Here is a 20,684-nt window from a genome sequence, read left to right on the forward strand (position 1 = left end):
CCATCTAATGAACAACTGTCCACTCTTTACCTGCAGGTCTGTGAGGGGATATCCACTTCCTCATTAGAATTTCCTTTTTAATACAACATTCTAGAAATTCCTTCCCTTCACTTTGGGCTGTTGTGTTACCTTTACTCTGGATCAGCTTGTCGAGTTCAACTAAAGATTTACTAAAGGTCTCCTTTCCAACTATCCAAGTCTTTTTAAAAAAAAAGTTTTGACTAACCAAGTACCTGTGGCATCACATTGACTTCTGATGATGGACTTCACTTAGTGTTTAACCCATACTAAGAACCAATCCCTGGAACCTCAGCTTTTAAATCTCAACTTGGGCTTCTCATAATTGTGAGAAGCTCCTTCCTAGACACGCACTGAGTTTTAAAAAAAAATGTTCAGCCAGAACTTCTCCCATGCCAGGTGTTCTGCCAAAAAGTTGGAACCCAACGCCTGACAACTGCAGTTTTTATAAAATTAACCCAGCAAACAAAATAACTCATCTCCCCAGGTGTTGTGCTGGACATGTGATTTCTTGGAAAAAGCAGGTTAGTCACTGACTTATAACCTATTTTGAAAAATAAACTCAGGAGACTGTCCATAATGTTCTTTCCATATTTTAAAACATGCTTTTCTTGGAAATAGATTCTCAACAGCTGACTCTATCACATATGAGTATAATTGACTAATCAACACAGTCTTCTTCACCTTTATTATTTGAAACTACCAGGAGATTAACTTCCATCAGATTAGTCGCAGCATTATTTGCAGGCTGTAACGCACAATATGGGTCCTGTCCCCAGGCAGGGCACTCTTGCAATGATATCATGGAGATTGATGTTTCCTAATGCTTCCTGCAATGTCAGACCCTAGTAATTCAGCCAAATGCTAGGTTCCCATCACCAATATCCTTTATTGTGCACTAAAGAAAATGGCCACACCTGAGGCTTATAGTCAGATAGTCTTCACTCCAGGACCTACCACAATGGTCTGGGTGGAGTAATAGGTTAAAAAGCTTCGCTGACCACTTCCCATTGGGTGAGACTCCGTTTGCTCAGTAAGGCAGCTCGTACTCTGTCGTGTTCCAGGGAAATCTATTGATGATCCTCCATGGCCATCATAACATTCCTCCCCCTGAGATTTGCATATTGCCCATTAGCCCCTCTGCGAAGCAGTCCTTTCTGCTGCTTTGGTACTCAGTCGGTGGTCCATCGAAGGCGGGGCTGGGTCAGGTGGTGTAAACCAAACAGAGGACCTTCTCTTCCAGTGGGTTTGTTGCAGGGTTACCAATGAGGGTTCCTCCTCAGATTCCTCATCAGTCTGGAGGCCACAAATTCAGCCTCCACCTCCAAGTCTGTACCTTCATTATCTGGAGGGGGCTAACTTGGAGTCAGCTTCAAGCTGAGGGCCAGCACTGGCAGTGACCATCTCCATGGCAGGTGGTAGGATCTGCTCGAGCAGAAACTCCTGATTCTGAGATGGTTCAAGTGACCTTTTAAGGTTTTAAACTGAACTTTGACCGTGTAAAATACTGGTCCCGTTTTCTGCCTGATGATGCCTGAGACCCATCTGGGACTATCGCTAAAGTTCATCATATGAAATGGATCACATGTTAGAGAAGTAATTTCTGTCCTTGCCAAATCGTAGTTTGTTCTTGTCAGAACTCCACCCCCTCTGCCAAGTTTGGGAATAATGGGCTCAGTCAGGTATGAAGCCATCATTGCATTAACAGCTCCACTGGAGCAACGCCACCTTGTGTGGTGTAACGCTGTAATCGACACAAATCTTGCCAGTTTTTAATCTCCATGGATGCTAGCAGTTTTTCATACCATGTTTGAAGGTTTGTACTGATCATTCTGTCCGTTTGATAAGGTGCTGTTCAGATGTGTCGGGTACCATTGAAGAAAGAGCATTCTGGAAATCTTCACTAGTAAAGGCTGTGCCATTATCAGAATCCAGGACTTCTGGTATTTCATGTGTATTAAAGCTTTGCCATAATTTCTCGATCGTAGCCTAAGACATCATGGAACCCATGCAGTGCATCTCCAACCACTTGGATTATGCATCCACCAAGATTAAAAACATGAGCCCATAAAGGGGCTCGCAAAGTCCACATGTACATGCATCCATGGCCTGCCAGGCCATTCCCATAGGTATCGGGAAGCTAAGGGTGGGAGGTTCTGACTTTCCTGGCGCACACATTGCTTCACCAGGCTTACGATATCAGAATCGAGATCGGGCCATCAGATGTAGCTCCTAGCTAGCATCTTCATTTTTGATACTTCTGGATTCCATTATAATGTTAACATTGGATGTTATCCTGGGGGTGGAACAATTTGTTCAAAAAGTGATCCTGTCCTTGACACTTAAATTCAGCTTTCTTATTGAGGTAGGGTTTCGTTCCTATGGAGGGTTGCCCTTGGAATCCACTGTATAGGATTGTGTACCTTATTTTGGATAAGGTTGGATCTTTTGGAATCCAGGCCTTAATTTGCCTTACTGATACTGACAGGCCTCAAAGTGCAGTCATCACAATCTCTTCCAATGCAGGTAAGTGGGCAACGGGAGGCAACTCAATACATCAGTATTAGCTATGCGCACATAGTATCGTATGAAGTTACCCCTTGCTCACAACTGCCTGTGTTTTCTGAGAAATGTTCCTTTCTCCCAAGCAACATCCAATATTATATAACCCTGAGCTAAATCCAGCAGATAATTATCATGTAGGTTAGTTTCCAGGTTTGGGAAAATCTTCTTCAGTTTCAGCGCAAAGATACTTCTGTGTTAGAGTTTTGATTTTAAACACTGGTCTTTTAGCAACAACTTGTTTTTGGGCAAGCCTGCTTTCTGCAGCTGGGTGTGGCTATGATGGTAGCTGCTTCTCTATTATCATCTCCAGTTATCTTTGCTGTGGATGTATCCTTTTTTCCCTTTGTTATCCACTCCATTGACCAGGTTTTATTATATTCGTGGAATTACTCTCTTATCTCTTCACTTTGAAGTAATCTTTTTACACCATTGCTTTCCTCAGTAATTTGGGTCAACACTTCCTACTATTACACTAATTTTCATATCAAAGACACCCCTTCAGACAGCTGTACTTATCAGTTCCCCTTTGATCCCATTTCTTTATTTTGTCCCAGTTTTGTGTTTTTTATCTTGGTTTTCCTCAGTTCTTTACAGCACAGACACTGTCCTGCTAGGGAGGCTGCTGGTGATGGTGTTCCATAATATCTGCAGCTCTTTGTTCTTGGTGGTACAGGTTTGAAAGGTACTGTTGATGGTGACTTGTAACTGTGCATCTTGTAGATGGTACACATTCCAGCCATTGCGCACCAGTGGTGGAGGGAGTGAAAGATAAGTTGGCGTATGGGATGCCATAATAGGTGAGCTGCTTTTTCCTGGATGGTGTCGAGTCTCTTGTTGGGGAGGCACTCTCCTAAGTGAGTGGAGAATATTCCATTACATTCCTGACTTGTAATTTGTAAATGGTGGACAGGGGTTGGGAAGCCAAGAGATAAGTTACTTCAGAATTCCCAATCTCTGGTCTGCTCTTATGGTCCAGTTAAGTTTTTGTTCAAAGATGATACCTAGAATATTAATAATGGGGAGCTTGATAATACTCTTAACTGTCAGTGTGAGCTAGTTAATTCTCTCTTCTTACTCATTGTCTTTTGATTTATTATTGTCACATGTATTAACATACAATATAAAGTTTTGTTTCTTGTGCATTATACAGACAACATACCATTCATAGAGATTTATAGCTTGGGTGTAGAGAAAGATCAACTTAATGCAGGGTAGGTCCATTCAAAAGCCTGGCAGCAGGGAAGAAACTGTTCTTGTGTCAGTTGGTACGTGACCTCAGATTTAAGTGGTAAGTAATATCAGCACTATGCATCAACCCAAGCCTAAATGTTTTCTGGGTTTTGCTGTATGCATGCTACAACTTGGACAAAGGACAATGAACACTTATGTATTCAACATTTTTTAGGTATAATTCATAGCTGTATAACATGAACGTTTATCCATTTGACACTCACTGTTCTGTTTTTCATATGAGTTAATGTATTCAAAGGGCCATGAAGAGTGATTAGAGTAATATTGCTTTTCTCATCCAAACAAAATTATAGTTTAATTAAAACTAAGGCTATTTAAAATATCTATTCCCAGTGCACTGTTTCCACGATATCCAATGTCTTATCTGTGGATACAGCAACTAAGCAAACTGGCTTAATTTCCAAAATACCACTTAATACAAGGATGTTCATTCCTTGGATTATCTTGGCTTTATAAATGATTGAAACCAGGTGCCTTTTCAAGCAGGTATTTTCACAAAAGTCAGAGGATTATTTTTGAACACTTTGGCAAAAACAAGGCTTTTATTCTTTTAGTCATGAAAAAGAGCTTCTCGGATTCAGGTCCTCTCTGTCCCCATTTGACACCATAAAGAACAGCATTCAAAACCTACAACTTGGTCAATGACTGAAACGTTGAGTTGTCTTTGAACTTGGTACCAGATGTTTTCTAATGGCCAAATGAGTCACTCGTTAGAATGCAGACTCTTGGAAACCAGAAGGGCCCCAGTTCACTCTGTGCAGTGTTGGCAGTAAGACTGCAATTTGCTTGCACCAGGAAAATAGCAGTGTCATGTGTAAAAACAAGAGAGGCCTGCATCTTGTCATCCATCCAAAGCTCTTATCTTCCATATCGTCTTATTTTCCCCTCCGAGCTGGTTAGTGGTTTTTAATTCATTCGTGGGACATGGACATTGCTAGCGTTTATTGCCCATCGCTAGTTAGTTGAGAATCAACCACATTGCTGTGGCTCTGGAGTCGTATGTAGACCAGACCAGGTAAGGCTGGCAGATTTCCTTGCCTAAAGGACATTAGTGAACCAGATGGGTTTTTCTGACTGTCAATGGCTATCAGTACATTCTTAATTCAGATATATTTTTATTGAATTGAAATTTCCCCATTTGCCATGGCAGGTTTTGATCTTGGGTCCTTAGAACATTTAACTGAGTTTCTGGATTAATAGTCTAGCAATAATACTACTAGGCCATCACTTCCCCATGATTTAACGTGAGGGACAAGGTTGAGGAGAAGGTGGGGCGTTCTTGGATAACCTCAGCCTGCATGTTGGTGTTGCTCCACATCACAAACCAGTCATCCAGCCAACTGAGCTAAAACATTCCCCCCCCCCCCCCCCCCCCCCCCCCCCCCCCCCGCGACACTGGCGTAACCCACTTCTCAAAGTCTATTTTAAATATGGAGGCTAGTCACTTGGTTGTGATCATCTGCCACGAGCATGTGACTTGCTTTGGTTTGCTTTAGCAAGGAAAATATAGGGTAAAAGCCAAAATCCAGGCAGATTATTGGAAGAACAACAAGAAATTGTTGATGTTGGAAATCGGAAACAAAGATGAAAATGTTGGAAAGTACTTGCAGATCAGGGAACATCCACACCAGAGTATTGGAGCAGGGCCAGTTACTTATACTGTGCAGCACAATTGCAAACTTCTGGCATCAGTTGCATCCCTAGACACCAGATGTTGCAGGAGAGACAACAGCAGTTGAAAATGTGATTATCTTTCATATTTTTCTTTTTAAACAAACCTAAATCCTTGCATCAGGTTCTTGATCTCTTTTCTGCTCTGTGATTTATCCCCTGAAGACAATGATTAATGTGAATAGATTCCCTCATTTGAACCAAAATGTTGCTGGAGCAATCAGACTGGAACTCTGCCCTACGTTGGTAATGTCCAAGACTCTCAACTGCAGTTGAGTATAAACAGATGCAAAAATAGTTTTCTGTTGTCCAAACCCAACAACCTTCTTTATCTTTGTCTCCAAAAATTGTTCCAGTGTTTACATTGATGCTATTATTTCTTGCACAGACCTGTTTAACTTGATTGCCAAATCTGATGATTTTGTTTGAATATGAGGTGTTTTCTAAGTCATAGGGCAGGATTTCATGGTTTGTCCTGAAGCCTCACTCATCCCAAAACCATAAAATCCTGCCTGAGGTCGATGGACCTTCCCATGATCTGCCTCTTGACCACTCCTGATTTTGTGGGGCAGTAAAATTCCGGCCATTGTTCGCAAAACCATCTTACTTTGGAAACATATTTTCTATCCTACCTTGAAAGAATTCTCTCTCAAAGCATTTCCAATACTGTAGAAGGGTCATTTAGACTCAACGTTAACCGTTTCTCTCTACAGCTGCTGAGTTTATCCAGCATTTTCTATTTATATTCCCAATGCAGATTTGCTGGTTAAGAGCTAATGGCCTTGGTTTGCTGGCTTTTGAAATTGACTTCTGGTTTTGCCCTCTGTTTTGAAAAACGTCTTCACCTGAAGTTGATGGGATGCTTAACTGTTGCCTTTTACTATTGCTAGATCCTAATAGGTGCTGTGTATTTAAAGTAAGAGCTGGCTAAGTTTTCTTTTCCAAAAGAACTATCATGAGGAAAAATAATCTTGTCACTGTTTACATCAGAGTTTTTGGGTGGAACATGTTACAGACCATGCTATATTCTGTTTGGCCTACACGTGACTCTACTGAACCTGGCATGCGTATCCTAGTTTTAAATGCCTTTAAGGAATTTTGATTTCTGTTTTATTAAATATTTAGCTACAGAAAATAAGGAATCAAATTTCACAACTGTAACTAAATTAAGGAATAATATCTATATCAACCATTTGCCTGAGGTATTTTGGGGCCCAGTCTGGTTTGCTGGGGTTTCAGTTGACAAATGTGCCAGTATGTAGTGTGCATTGGAATGTGGTTGCAGCAGAGAATAAAGTTTTCTATTCATTCCATTTCACTGACCCCACTGAAATCCATACTGTTGCCTAAACAAATGGAGAAGTAACTGTCCCCTCCTTCCATCCGTTTTGCTTAGTTTGACGAGACCCACAATTCTGCCTTGTTTAGTGGCATTCCACTTTCTGATGGCATCCTATTTGGTCCATTATAAGGTTGGATGTTTTGAAATATTTCATTTGAAGTTCCCCATTGTTAACTGTTTTGAATGGATCATTATATATACTTGTATCAATGAAGATAGTAATTCAAAGGTTTTTTAGGCCAGCTTTTGAATCCTTTGGGCTGATCCTGCAAGGCAGTGTTTGAAGGACTATTCTTAATCATTTCTTAGCATAAGAGGAGGGGGATGAATGAACAAGAATGAGAGAATCTTTTGTCCTTCTTTTTGTTAAAATATCTAGATTGATAGCCATCTATCTGAGTCCTTTTAAAAACGAGACCTGATCATGCTGCCTTGCTACCCTTTGGCTGAAAGAATTGTTAGAGGAGTTATAAAAATGTATGACTCGTATTCTGTCTGGACAAACTGTTGGAGAAAGAGAATCTTTTCTATTACTTTAGAGTAGAAAGGACAAAGCAACTCTGACTTAATGCAAATGTGGTTGAAAATGAATCTGACTACACATTAGAGATAATTTCTACAATGTCTCAGTGGAGATTGGATAAGCAAGAAGACCAAGAAAACATTTTAAATCTTTTATTTATTTCACTTGTAAAGGATGAGGCACCTGATTTGTAAAAGTCAAGTAATGAAGACTGACCATACTGTTAGACTACCTATACTAGATTGGACAAGCCTTTAAACCTTTTCTAACGGGTTGTTTCTGTTTCGGAGGTAAATGTAGCATCCCCATGCCGTTCAACGTCTTTGAATGTGACCCAAATGAAAAGATGCAATTTTTCAAAAAAAAAATTACATCTTGGACGATGCTTTGGGTTTTCTCATTAGCTGTGCTTGTGTGGTCATCAGAATTTGTCTGCTCTTCATATAAATAAAATGTGACAAATTTCATTTTACCATTTATTTCCACAGCATAATTCAGGCCATTGACCATTGTTTCCATGCCTAGTCACTTGACAAGTGATTCCCTTGCTGCATTTCAGTCTCATTAGACAGACTTTGAAATGAGTGTATAGGCACTTCATAGAATCCTAGAGCACAAAAGGCCATTTTACCTGTCCTACCTGATGTCAGCTCTCTAGAAGAGCAGCTCACTGTCGCATTCCGCCCACTGCTTTTGTTCAGTGACCCAGCATCCCTTTCTTGTTCAGTTAATTGTCCAGTTCTCTTGAAATCTACAATTGAATTTGCTTACACCCCTCAGGCAGATCCAGACCATTCGGTGCATTTAAACATCATCTTTTTGCTTTTTTTTTTGCCAACCCATCTTAAATTGGGTTTCTCTCGTTTTCAATTTATGGAAACAATTCCTCACTAACCACTTTATCCAGGCCCAATAATTCTGAGCATTCTTATTAAATCGCCTTCACATTTTCTCTCCTCCAAGGAGAACAATCCCAGCTTCCCCAACTTCGTTGCTGGAACCATTCTTGTGAATCCTTTTTTACACCGACTCTTAGGACTTCATGTATTTCCTAAACTGTGGTGCCAGAAATTGAACACTACTCCAACTGAGGCCAAACTAGCCTTTTACACAGGTTTATCGTGACATGGTTTTTGTACTTTTGTACCCCTGTTTTATAAAGCTTAGGATCTCATTTGCTTTATTAATTGCTTCCTCAACCTGACCTGCTACCTTTTGATTTGTGCACATGTGATCCCAGGTTCCTCTGTTCCTGCATTCCCTTTAGAGTTGTATTGCCTCTTATTATTAATCCTAAAATGTATCACTTCACACTTCTTCTGCATTAAATTTAATCTGCCACTTGTCTGCCCGTTTCACCAAAGTTACTTATGTCCTCCTTGAATTTGTACACTTACTCTTCTTATTTCAAAATACTTCCAGGTTTTGTCATCCAAAAAAATTGAAAATGTTAATCTTTTCCATAGGATGTGGTCATCACTGGCTAGGCCAGCATCTAAACTTGCTCTGGCAGAGTTGGTGAGTTGAAGTTTTGAACTGCTGCAGTGCACAGTGTTGGGGAGGGAATTCCAGGAGTTTGCCCCAGCAACGATGAAACAAAGGCAATATAGTCTCCAAATCAGGATTGGTGTAATTTGGAGGAGAACTTCCAGGTGGTAGGAGTTCCTGTGGAGCTTTGCCTTTGTTCTTGTAGGTGATGGAGTTTCTGGTTTGTAAGGTTCTACAGAAGGGACACTTAGTGGGTTGCTGTTGTGCATCTTGTAGATGGGCGCATGCTGCTGCTACTGTGCATTGATGATGGAGGGAGTGAATTTTGAACAGAGGGGATGGGGTACCAGTCCAACAGACTGTTTTGCCCCAGATAGTGTCGAACTTCTTGAGCATTGTTGGAGCTGTACACACCCAGGCAATTAGTCTATTCCATGGCACTGCTGACTTGTGTCTTGTAGACAATGGACAAACTTGGAGTCCTCAGGAGGTGATTAGCCATAGACTTTCTAGCTTTTGATCTTTTCTTGTAGCCACAGTATTTATATGGCTGGTCAGTTCAGTTTTTGGTCAATGGTAGCCCCAGGATGTTGGTAGTGGGGATTCAGCAATGGTACTGCCATTGAATGTAGAGGTGCTGGACAGCTTCTCTCTTGTTGGAGATAGTCATTGCCTGGTACTTGTGTGACTCAAATGCTACTTGTCACTTATCAGCCCAAGTCTGAGTGTTGTCCAGTACTTGTAGTGTATGGACATGCACTGCTTTGGTATCAGGAGTGGGGAATGATACTGAGCATTGTGCAATCAGTAGTGAACCTCCCCACTTCCTCCCTTTTGTGATGGAAGGGAAGTCATTGATGAAGCAGCTGACTCCTCCAACCATTGGAGGATCTTCCCCTGATTCCCGTTTTGCTGGGGCTCTTTGCCTCATTTTGCTATCTCACCTATTGAAATCAGCTCTTTCATCCATTGTTGGACCAAGCCTGTAATGAGGTCAGGAGCTGAATGATCTTTGAGTTTCAGTGAGCAGGTTGTTGCAAAGTAAGTTCTGCTTGATGGCGCTTTAATGACCCCTTCCATCACTGTGGACAGAAGTTGTGTTCTGGATACCGAATTGTGGATCATTACGTCTAAGAAGAGCCTGGAAGAACGACCACTTGTCACCATTTCCTGTCATTTGTATCCATGCTGCCAGTGTCCCTAATTTCATGAACTCAAACTGTGCGCAAACTTCGCTGAAAGGCTGTTACGTGACACTTTACCAAATGTCTTTTGGAAGTCCACCTCACCAACCTTCAGTCGATATGATTTGCCATTGGGCCTTCCTTATGTAATTCACATTTGTCCATGTAATTGAATTTTGAGCGATTTTTCTTTTCATAAAATTGGTGGTCAAGTCAGCAATGCAGATGTCGCATGAGAGAATTTTTAAAAATGCTTATCTGCCTTTGGGCTAAATGTATCTGTACTGTTCGTCTCAGCCCCCTCGAATTAATATTAAAATACAGTCACTGTGATTCCACATTCTGACCACACTCTGGTTTCAAAAATGTTCTGTGTCTCTGGTGAGAGTGCAGCACTCCCTCACACCTGAATATCAGTCTAGATCATGCACACTCCAGTGGAGTCAAACCTGAACCCACACCTAGCGTGCAAAGTGCTGCCACTAAGTGCATTCTTAAATATTATTCCATTCAAAAAACTGTTCCACTTATCCTTATCCTCTACTCTGCCATCACTAAACAACCACCAGTTTGCACATTCTTTCTGTAGTGTTGACCAATTGGACAAAGCACTGTATTTTCCAACACCCCAACCTCATCTTTTAGAGATAATTCTATGATGTTTCTTGTGATAAATGCTTAAAATATCATAAATAATTTGGGGGTAAAAAAGGAAAGGTGCTCACGATTCCTGAATCAGACCTTTTTGGTTCAAGTCCACAGCCAAATAAAAGAATGAATGTGGCTACTTCAAATTCAGGTCTGTCACTGGAAACTTTCCACAAACAGCGCAGTCAGTCACTGCTGTAATCCTTCTGAGTGTCTTTTGTGAAGCTGATTCATAATGTCTTGTATTGCAGCAACCTGGGGTGTAACAATAGTGTCCATTTGGCACCTAAAGTAGCTATTTTTTAATGATGATGTGATCAAACATTTTGTAGTGTGGATTGGAATGAATTGATTTCCACAACATCAACATTTGGAAGAGTGTTTATGATCAGATTTACTAGTCCAAATCACATGAGGAAAAAATAAAATACCTATCACACAGGCCATCTTATTGAATTGTATGTAATTTCTTACTGAGCTCATGTGCATTCAGATGAGCTTGCAGCATTTTGATTCTCTGACTGCCAGTGTGCCCTATGTTACCTCTCTCTGGTCACAGCTGGAAAATCCCAAACTATGCTTTTAAGACTTAATATTAAAAAGCATTTCCTATTCCTAAGCTTGTGTAGGAAAATTGTCAAAAAAAACTCCAAACAAAATCACAATCTTAGCTTATCAAATCTTTTTACATTTAGTAAGTGCTAGAGAGGGTTAGCTGGGAACATGCAGCTGTAGTTTATTTAGCCCGCTCCATAGATCTGTTAGCAGATATGTGGGAGGAGAAATGTGATTCCCTTGTACTGAAAAGGTCCTAGAGGTAACAAAATAGATAATACAGAACCACATCACGTTTTGCAAAGAAAATATGTCCAACTCAAAAGCTGTGTCAATCAATTTGAGGCCCAATTATAGACTTGGCAGGGGGCAAGGCCCAGGAACTAAGTGATTGCTTTGCATGTGTCTTTACAAAGAAAGATACTGCTAAGTCTTTGCAGATTTGTTCCTCTGCAACCTAGTGGCCTGCAGACTGCACTGAACAATATAATTGCATTTTTTTTTCCCCTGTAGCTCTAGCCAAATTGATATTATCCTTGATCCTTCTGGAGCACCCTTTTCTCCAGCACTGCAATTACTCTCTTATAGCCATGACATCACGATTCCACAGGGCAATCTGTGCCTGTAACTCACCAATCTTATTTACCGTACTCCATGTGTTGTAACTGATTTAGACTCTTCCCGTTATTAACTTGCAGTTCTCTACTCTAGTTTCTCCGAATATTCCGTGCACCTTTTTGGTATCCCTCCTTGATGTTTTATCCTATTCCCATATCCCTGTGGAATTGGTTTAAACTCTCCCAACAGCAATAGCAAAATGTCCTACAAGGAGCTTAGCCCCATCCCTGTTCAGACGCGACCTGTCCATCTTGTACAAGACCCATTTCATTGAGCCAGTCTAAAACACTTCCTCCTGCACCATCTTTCTGGCGGCACAGTAACACAGTGGTTAGCACTGCTGCTTCACAGCTCCAGGAACCTGGGTTCGATTCCTGGCTCGGGTCACTGTGTGGAGTTTGCACATTCTCCTCGTGTCTGCATGGGTTTCCTCCAGGTGCTCCAGTTTCCTCCCACAGTCCAAAGATGTGCGGGTTAGGTTGATTGGCTATGCTAAAGTTGCCCCTTAGTGTCCTGAGATGCGTAGGTTAGAGGGTAAAATGTGTTGCGATATGGGGGTAGGGCCTGGGTGGGATTGTGGTCATGCAGACTCGATGGGCCAAAGGGCCTCTTTCTGCACCGTAGGGTTCTATGATTCTATGATGCATATTCATCTCTTATCTGCCTGTTTCTATACTTGTACATGGTGCTGAGAGTAACCTGGAGATCGTTATGTTTGACGTCCTGCTTGCTAATTTTCTACCCAGCTCTCTAAATATTCTGACTGCAGGACCACAGCCCTGGTTCTATTTATATTGTTGGTATTGATGTGGATCATGACTGCTGGCTGTTCATCACCGCCCGCCCGCTGCCGCCGTGCCCCCCCCCCCACCCCCGAGTGTGCTTCACAGCCGCTCGGAGACATGCTGGACCCTGGCATCCTCCTGGATTTGCTGCAGCTGTGGAAACACTTGTCTGTCCCCCTAACTATGGAATTGCTGATCAGTATTGCGCTTCTAGACTTTCTTGTAACTTCCCCACCCTGCAGCTGAGCCACGCGTAGCGCCACGAACCTGGATCTGCCTCCACTCCCCACATGAACCATCACTCTCGTTAGTATTGAGCGCTGCATATTGGCTGGAGAATGGGTATCCTCACTAGAGGAGACTTTACTAATTTCATTACACTAAGCAAATGAACAAAATCCTTACTGAAATAAAGATTGAATGCAGTTTGAGCTTTCAGTAGCAGCATGTAATTGTTAAATGTAAACTATCCAAAAAGAAACAAAGAAAACCATTTGTTTGACAGCAGATGGATATTAAACAGTTGTAATGTCCATTTTTAATATTGGTTAATACTACTAAAGTAACTAACTGCTTCATGCATTTCCTATTACGTTGCATTTCCTGGCTGTTACCCAGTAATCTCAAGTATATACAGTAGTTTTAAAATAAATATCTCCCTCTGTAAAAGCTTTGTATTTGGTCTATAGACCAGCTATTTTGAGTGCTGCTGAAATGAGAAGACAGATTTTTAAAGAAAAGCTTGGATAAATAGCTTCTTTCTGTTATATAATGAATTCCCTGTGTGTCTTTCAATATTGTAGCATTGACCAGCTCATTCTCATTACAGTCAATCCATTATTGATCAGTTTTTACATGGGACTGTTTTGATTTTTGCATATCGTTAATGATCTCAACTGTACAACAGTTAAGTAGCAAATGTCCTTGTGGAGTAAGCATAAGAAATGAACATTGCAGAAATGCCTGGCAGAATGTCTTGGAATTATACATCATTAAAGCAGGGCTGATGAGCTGAGTTAAGTGTGAGAGCTTGGTAATTATGCAACATGACCAAACTAGGAGAAAATGAATATTTCTCCCCTAATTGGATCCATTGCCTGTGGTTTGCTTATTTTCCGGTCTGTTTCACTATTCAGTACGGAGTGTTTCACTGCTTCGCAAACAAAAGTACAAAGTCTTCCAGGTGTTAGTCTGCTCACAATGTATAATCTCTCTCTGAAGAAGTGAACACCTGGTTTTGGGCAAGGTGGGAATTGATTACGAATCTTGCTCATTTTTTTTGAGCGCACAAAGGCTATCTTCAAACTTATTTCAAAGTATGTATGTCTACAGATTTATTTAAATACCAATCAAAAATTTCAGGAAATGCTTGAGAATATTGTTGAGAAATAAAATGGCTTGGTATTTATGCGGAATGACAGGTGTTATGTTTTTGAAGCAGTAGGAGTGAAGTTAATGAATGTTGTGCTGAGTGTTTTATTGTGCAGACAGAAATGGAAAAAGTACAGATGCTCTGGCTCTCAAGCTGGCTGAGATCAGAGATTCATTATGTGGGAAACTGAAGGAGGACACTACTTCCATCACTCTTTGGCAGTGCACACTAATGCATCTGGGCTGTCTGCTACTCTGAAGTAATTACAGCTTTCAAATGATTGGACAGGTTAGAGTTCAGAATACACTTCACAAATAAGCCAATTAATGCAAAATTACTGCACACCACCTTGGCGCTCTCCTCCATAATCTCATCACAATGACATCCAGGTTGTTTTTTTATATATGCTGAAGGTCTTGTTCTAATAAGACAAAAACCCTTTCTATTTAGACAGAAAGCCACTGTGGGTTTGTTATCTGTAGTGTTTGGTGATGTGAGCTTGTAATGCTCAACTAGTCACAACTTGGCACAACCAGAAGTTTGAAACTCCAGCATATAGACCATACAGGCAAATGAGTACTTAATGTCAATGATTCAGTTTTCACTAAGCTCCACCTGTTGAGTTGCAGTCCCTGCACATGGTTTGGCCTCTTTTATGATAAGTCTATTTCTGTGAACTGTGCTGTCCAATGGTATTGAGAACATGATCATAAATCTCCAAAGGAGTTGAGAGACCAAGTGAAATATACAATGCTTGCTTTGTGTATTGTAGGAAAGATCATCTAAGATTGTGGGGAGAAATCAAATCGAGATGACGTTTTGGATTGTTGCCCGATCTCCACAGGGAAAATGAATGATTAATTTTAATTTTAAAAAACGATGAATGGTAACTTCAGAACAAGGCATAATTTTACATTATTCTTTGTATTGCCAGCAGGTTGAAGGCTTCATTATTCATCTTGTGTATCACACTTGTATTTTTATTAAACATTTTTCACATTTTTGCTCCAGTCCATAAGACGTTAAATTGAACAGCAAATGTTCTTCAGTTATATCTTCAATTTGGGTGTGGTGTAGATGTGGGGACAGTAACTGGACTTCAACCAAGTTTCTTGTATTTGTCATTTTTGTTTTAAAAGCCGTTTCTATCCAAGTTTGCTTTGCTTTAAAAAAGCAGCAACTACTCTGTGATTGTATTTGCTTCATCAGCTTTTTATTCACTTTACCAGCTTGTTCATTATTGGTGGCATCAGTCATATCCATGTTTGCTTATTTGTGTAGATTGACATGGGGGTAGGAGGTGAGGAGTCTCTGCAAGCTTGTTTGTTTTTAGTAATGACAACTTTTAGCATGAATGCAACTAGACTATTTGACAAATAAAATCCCTGATTCACTTAATCTGTGCACCAGCAATTTTGTTACATTGATCTGTTTGGAATGCAATGGAACATCAGTTATGAACGTGCAAAGTTGATGAGCAGGAAATGTTCAAATGTGATGTAGATGTTATTAGAATTACATTGATTCCCTACTGCTAAATATAAAATTAAATGTACGTGTTTGGGCAGGGGAAGGAGAGGAGGGATCGCCCCAATGTTGGCTAGAAGGGCACAAGGTGTTGGGGATGGGGACAGTCGGGTGTTGTTAAGGCCATGCCTTGGCAGGCAGGGGTTTTGACCGGAGGTTCCAGGGGGTTTGGAGGCAGATACTAGGTGGTCAGGTGCTGGAAGGACATGGAGTGTTGGGAAGTGGATTGACATGAGCATTCCAGATGTGACGGACGGGACTGATGCCAGGATGGGATGAACACTCGCCCTTGCTGCCCGAAATGAGGTTGTTCATGTTCCTTTGGCACTGGGTACTGGTCTTCCATGCCAGTGCATGGGCACCAACTGCCCATACTTGCTTTGAAAACAAAAATCTGCCCTTGAAATCAATTGTTCTGAAAATTGTTAACGTCATTGCACGTTAGTGAAATGGCAAAATTGGCTGTGTCCAGAGTACTGGCGAATAGTTTTTTGGACTTGAACGGTTTATAGTGGATGTGAAAGGAATTAGAGCTGGTTTTAACAGTTTGTTTCTATTGTGGGTATTAGAAATAAAGTTTAAGTTTTTAATTTTGTGTTCCTGTATGAGAGGGTTAAAACTTCAGTAAATGATGTAATGTTGCAAAAACAAATGGGGTGGGGTTTTCTGCACTTCAGTCTCCCCTTTTGTGTGGCCGTGTGCATTCAAGCTTCCACACAATCTCTTGGGCACCCAGCCAAACTAACAGAATTGTTCCAAAAGCTGTATTAAGGTGTCATCAACTTTGGGATTACTTCAGATATTTGACTTCTTGCTAACCAACTTCACCACGTCTACGTCTTTTCAGCTCTGTATTTAACTGGCAGCCTTTCTCTGCCCTTTTTCTTTAAGTTCAGTGTTCAGATTCCATTTCTTTGTCCCTTTTGACTTCTGTCTTGACCAGTAATCGATGTTGAGACCCTAGGGCACAATCAAAATTTGTAGACGACAAGAAACTTGGAAGCTTTGTGAATCACAAGGAGGATCATGTCAAACTTCAAGGGGCTGGTGCATGGGTGGATAAATGATGGATGAAATTTAATGCAGAAAAGTGTGAAGCGAATTATTTTGATTGGAAGAATGCAATAAGATAAAATAGAACATACAGCTGGGGTTGCAGAATCAGAGGAACCTGGGTATATATGCATAAACCATTTAAGGTTGCTGACAGGTTGAGAGTGACTAAAAGCAAAGTTAAATCCTAGGCTTTATAAATGGGAGCATTGAGTACAAGAACAAGAAAGTATGTTCATCCTGTATGAAACAGTGCTTCAGCCTCAATTGAAGTAGCTGTATTGTGCCCAGTTCTGGATGCCTCACTTTAGGAAGAATTCAAAGGTATTTGAGAGATTCCAGAGACGATTCACAAGAGTTGTTGCAAAGATGAGTAAATTTTGCGTAGATTGGCGAAACTGTGGCTGTACTCGGGGAAAAGAGACTTTATAGAGGAACTGAAAATCATTCTGGGGTCTGGATAGAGTAGGTAGAGAGGAACTGTTCCCATCAAGAATCGGAGGCCACAGGTTTATGGTCACTGGCTAAAAAAGCAATGTCAATGCGAGGAATCTTTTCAAGCAGTAAGGGTCTAGAATGTACCATCGTGTGATAATGGCAGGTCAGTTGAGGTTTTTCAGAAGGAATTGGATAATTATCTGAAAATTAAAAATTTGCAAGGCTTGTGCATAAAAGGCAGTGGAGTGACATTGTGAATTATGGCCAGCATGGACATGCATGGAGGGAGGATGGGCAGTGGTTGCTGAATGGGCACCTTTTGCATTGTATCCATTTCTATGTGCCAGTTAAACGCCAAGACCCTGATGTTTGCAGCCAATGTCACTTTTGTCAAAGCACTACCATCACTAATTGTTAGAAACCTCACATTGAGAGTTTAAATAGTATCTGTGGCTTGATGTTGATGGGAGTATCGTATCCCAGTTTAATCCTCTCCTATGTTGGAGCACCCGTGCGTGCACATTCCATGGTCTTGAAATAGCAATTGGGAACAAGATCCTTGGCTAACATTTCCCACTCCCAAGACAAATGCCTGTCCAACCCAGCTAAGATTTACTAAATCACCAACATGAACTGGAGGTTGAAAATTTGGGCCTTCCATATCAATTCATAATGCACAGCAATGCTATCAACTCGTATACATATTTCCTTTTAATATTATGGAATGGCTAAGATGCTTTTAGTGTTGTAAAGTTTCAAGGAGGTAGAGAGCTTTAGAGAAGGAATTTGGTGGTTCTGGCCCAGGTAGCTGAAGGCACAGCCACCAATGTTGGAGCAGATAACCCCAAGAGCACAGAATTAATAGCCTTTGAAGTCTTAGCTTGTGGATTTTGGTGTTCTAAAAGGTCCTGGTTGTGTCTGTCACAAAAGCCTCTTAGGAAATTTACTAGACTTCACCATACAAATTCAGAGTAAAATGCAGTAATTAAAATTAAATATTCCCTTAAGAAGGCAACAAATAGGTGGAGGTTTGAGATAAAAGTTGCTAGTTCTGCACAGTAGGATAGAAGGAAAATAACATGCATCTCCAAAAATTGCCCACTGTCTATGGGAATGGTGAATTTGGAGAGATTCTGTGACGGAAACTATGCTTTTATGAATTACAAAGGTGAAACTGATACCTACATTAGTTGATGTCCAAAGCATAGCGCCAAGCTTGAACCTTTGGAGAAGTGGGGTTACAGAGCAGGGCCAAGGTACATAAATAACTCTGCCCTTTTTGAAGCCAGATATTCTAGCCTTTAGTTTTATATTAGTATTATAAATTCCTGTCTGTATTTTAAGCAGAAACTGCTTTTGTGAACTTTCCATCAGAAATCTTAGCAAATCTTTGCAGAGGGAAGATAATTATGTTGTGCAATAAGTTTACAAAGACAATTTCATTATAAATGTGGATTGAGGACCTTTTTTAACATTTTGTACACAATTACTCTTTTTTTTAGGTCTAGCAGCGTTAGAATAATTGAATCAAATGGAGGGAAGAGGAGGAGAGCATTTTTAGTCAGCTTAATTTCACCTCTATGTTTAGCTTTGGACTAGATGGGCAACCTGATTGTTACCACCAAGCAGACTGATGTGGGAAATCAAAATCTTTCCCTGGGACTTCTGCACGTTGAGATCGGGTTACTTTGAAGCATTTGACATTAACAATGGGCACGTGGGGAGGAGTGTTGATGATTGAGGAGTTGGAGCTGGGTGTTGTAGAGGGGTCAGTCACTTCAGAAAGGTGTGTGGCGTAGCAGCTGTGTTTGATGGCAGTGTTGTGCCACGAGATGTGAAGACAAAGGGGATCTTTTCCTTGGTCCCATCAGACGACACTCACTGCCCTGTCTTTGTAGTTGCTTAAAACCTGTACAACCCTTAACTTTTTCCAGGTCTGTTGAAAGGCCTTGGCATAAAATCTGTTTCTTTCTCAGCCACTGTCAGACTTGCTGAGTACAGTGTTTCATAGAAGTTTACAGCGTGGAAACAGGCCTTTTGGCCCAACTTGTTTATGCCATTTTTTTTTTTGAAACCACTAAGCTAGTCCCAATTGTTGGCAATAGAGTCAGAGGTTTACAGCATGGAAATTTTCTGTATTTATTTCAGGTTTTCAGCATCCACAATATTTTACTCTTGCATTTAGTTCTTGAGAATAATGCTGGCCAGCAGTAATTTCCATGCATCATGAATGAATTTAAAAAAAAAAGTGGTACAGGTACACCCACAGTGCTGTTAGGGAGGCAGTTCTAGGACTTTGACCTAGCAACAATGAAGGAATAGCAGTATATTTCCAAGTCAGGGTAATGAGTGACTTGGTAGGGAACCTACAGGTGGTGTTATGGTGTTGCTCCTATGCAGCTGCCTTTTTAGATGGTAAAGGTCATGGATTTGGAAGGTGCTTGTTGTCAAAAGAATTTTGGTGAGTTCCAGCTGTGTATCAGTGGTGGAGGGAGTGGATGTGGTGCCAATCAAGTGGGCTACTTTATCCTGGGTGGTGTCAAGCCAATCCAAGCAAATGTAGAGAATTCCATCACATTCTTGATTTTTGTGGCTTGGGGAGTTGAGATGAGTTACTGACTGCAGACCTATTGACCTTGTTGCTACTGTGTGACTAATCTAGTCCTGTTTCTGGTCAACAGTAACTCCCAGGACGTTGATGGTGGGGGATTAAGTGATTATAACATAAAGGGGTGATGATTAGATTCTCTCTTGTCGGAGACGGTCGTTGCCTGGCACTTGTGATGCATGAATGTTACTTGCCACTTGTGAGCACAAACCTGGACATTGTCTTGCTACATTTTGACATGAACTGCTTTTAGCATCTGAGGAGTCATACATGATGCTAAACATTGTGCAGTCAGCTGTGAACGTCCCCACTTTTGACATAATAATGGAAGGGTGGTCATTTTGAAGCAACTGAAAAGGTTGAGCTGAGGAACTCCTGCAGGGATGTCCAGGAATTGAAATGACTGCCCCCCCCCCCCCCAAACAACTGAAATCTGTGCACTAGGTACTCCAACCATTTTCCCATTGTTTGGGAAAATTTGTTGGGAGGTTTCTGGTACAGTTGGCTTCTTGAACCAGGCAACACACTTAATCCAAAAGGGAGGGGGAGCAAGCAATCTCCAGCTTGCTTCCTCTGCTTAAGAGTTTCTTGATTTTATCTGTGTCACTTGCTGTCTCTTTTTTTAGTGGCTGGCACACTTGCCTTGAAATATTTCACCCATTGTGTATTTGAGGTTTTTGGATGTGTCTTGGTGGCAGCCATTGTTTGACTATCCATCTTGCATTTTTGATGTCTCTTTTCTTAAACAGATAGGAGTTTTGATAGATGTCTAAATTATAGGAAATGTCTCTTCATGCTTTAGTGTTGATTTTCTTATCTTGGCAAGTGGCTTTGCACTTTTAAGCAGTTGGCTCTGTTTTGGTTGAAATTGCAAGCTTTCTAGTGAGTTGAGAGTTGGAATATAATATTTTTAAAGAAAAAAGGCCTGTGCTTTAACATTATTTCTTATTGGTTCCCAGGGCCCACCGACCTTGCTTTTGAGAGTCAGACTATTGAGTGCAGGAGTTCAAATGCCTTTATTGGATTGCCATTTCTTTT

At 40.9% G+C, this 20,684-nt stretch overlaps 1 protein-coding gene across 3 annotated transcripts in view; it reads left to right on the forward strand.

Annotated features, from left to right (window-relative positions):
• The window catches only part of b4galnt3b (beta-1,4-N-acetyl-galactosaminyl transferase 3b), a 193,535-nt gene that overhangs the window by 23,554 nt on the left and 149,297 nt on the right, over positions 1-20,684 (forward strand). The window lies entirely within an intron of this gene.

Source organism: Carcharhinus amblyrhynchos, chromosome 6 (genome assembly GCF_965287045.1).
Source record: "Carcharhinus amblyrhynchos chromosome 6, sCarAmb.v2.hapA, whole genome shotgun sequence".
NCBI classification, from domain to species: domain Eukaryota; kingdom Metazoa; phylum Chordata; class Chondrichthyes; order Carcharhiniformes; family Carcharhinidae; genus Carcharhinus; species Carcharhinus amblyrhynchos.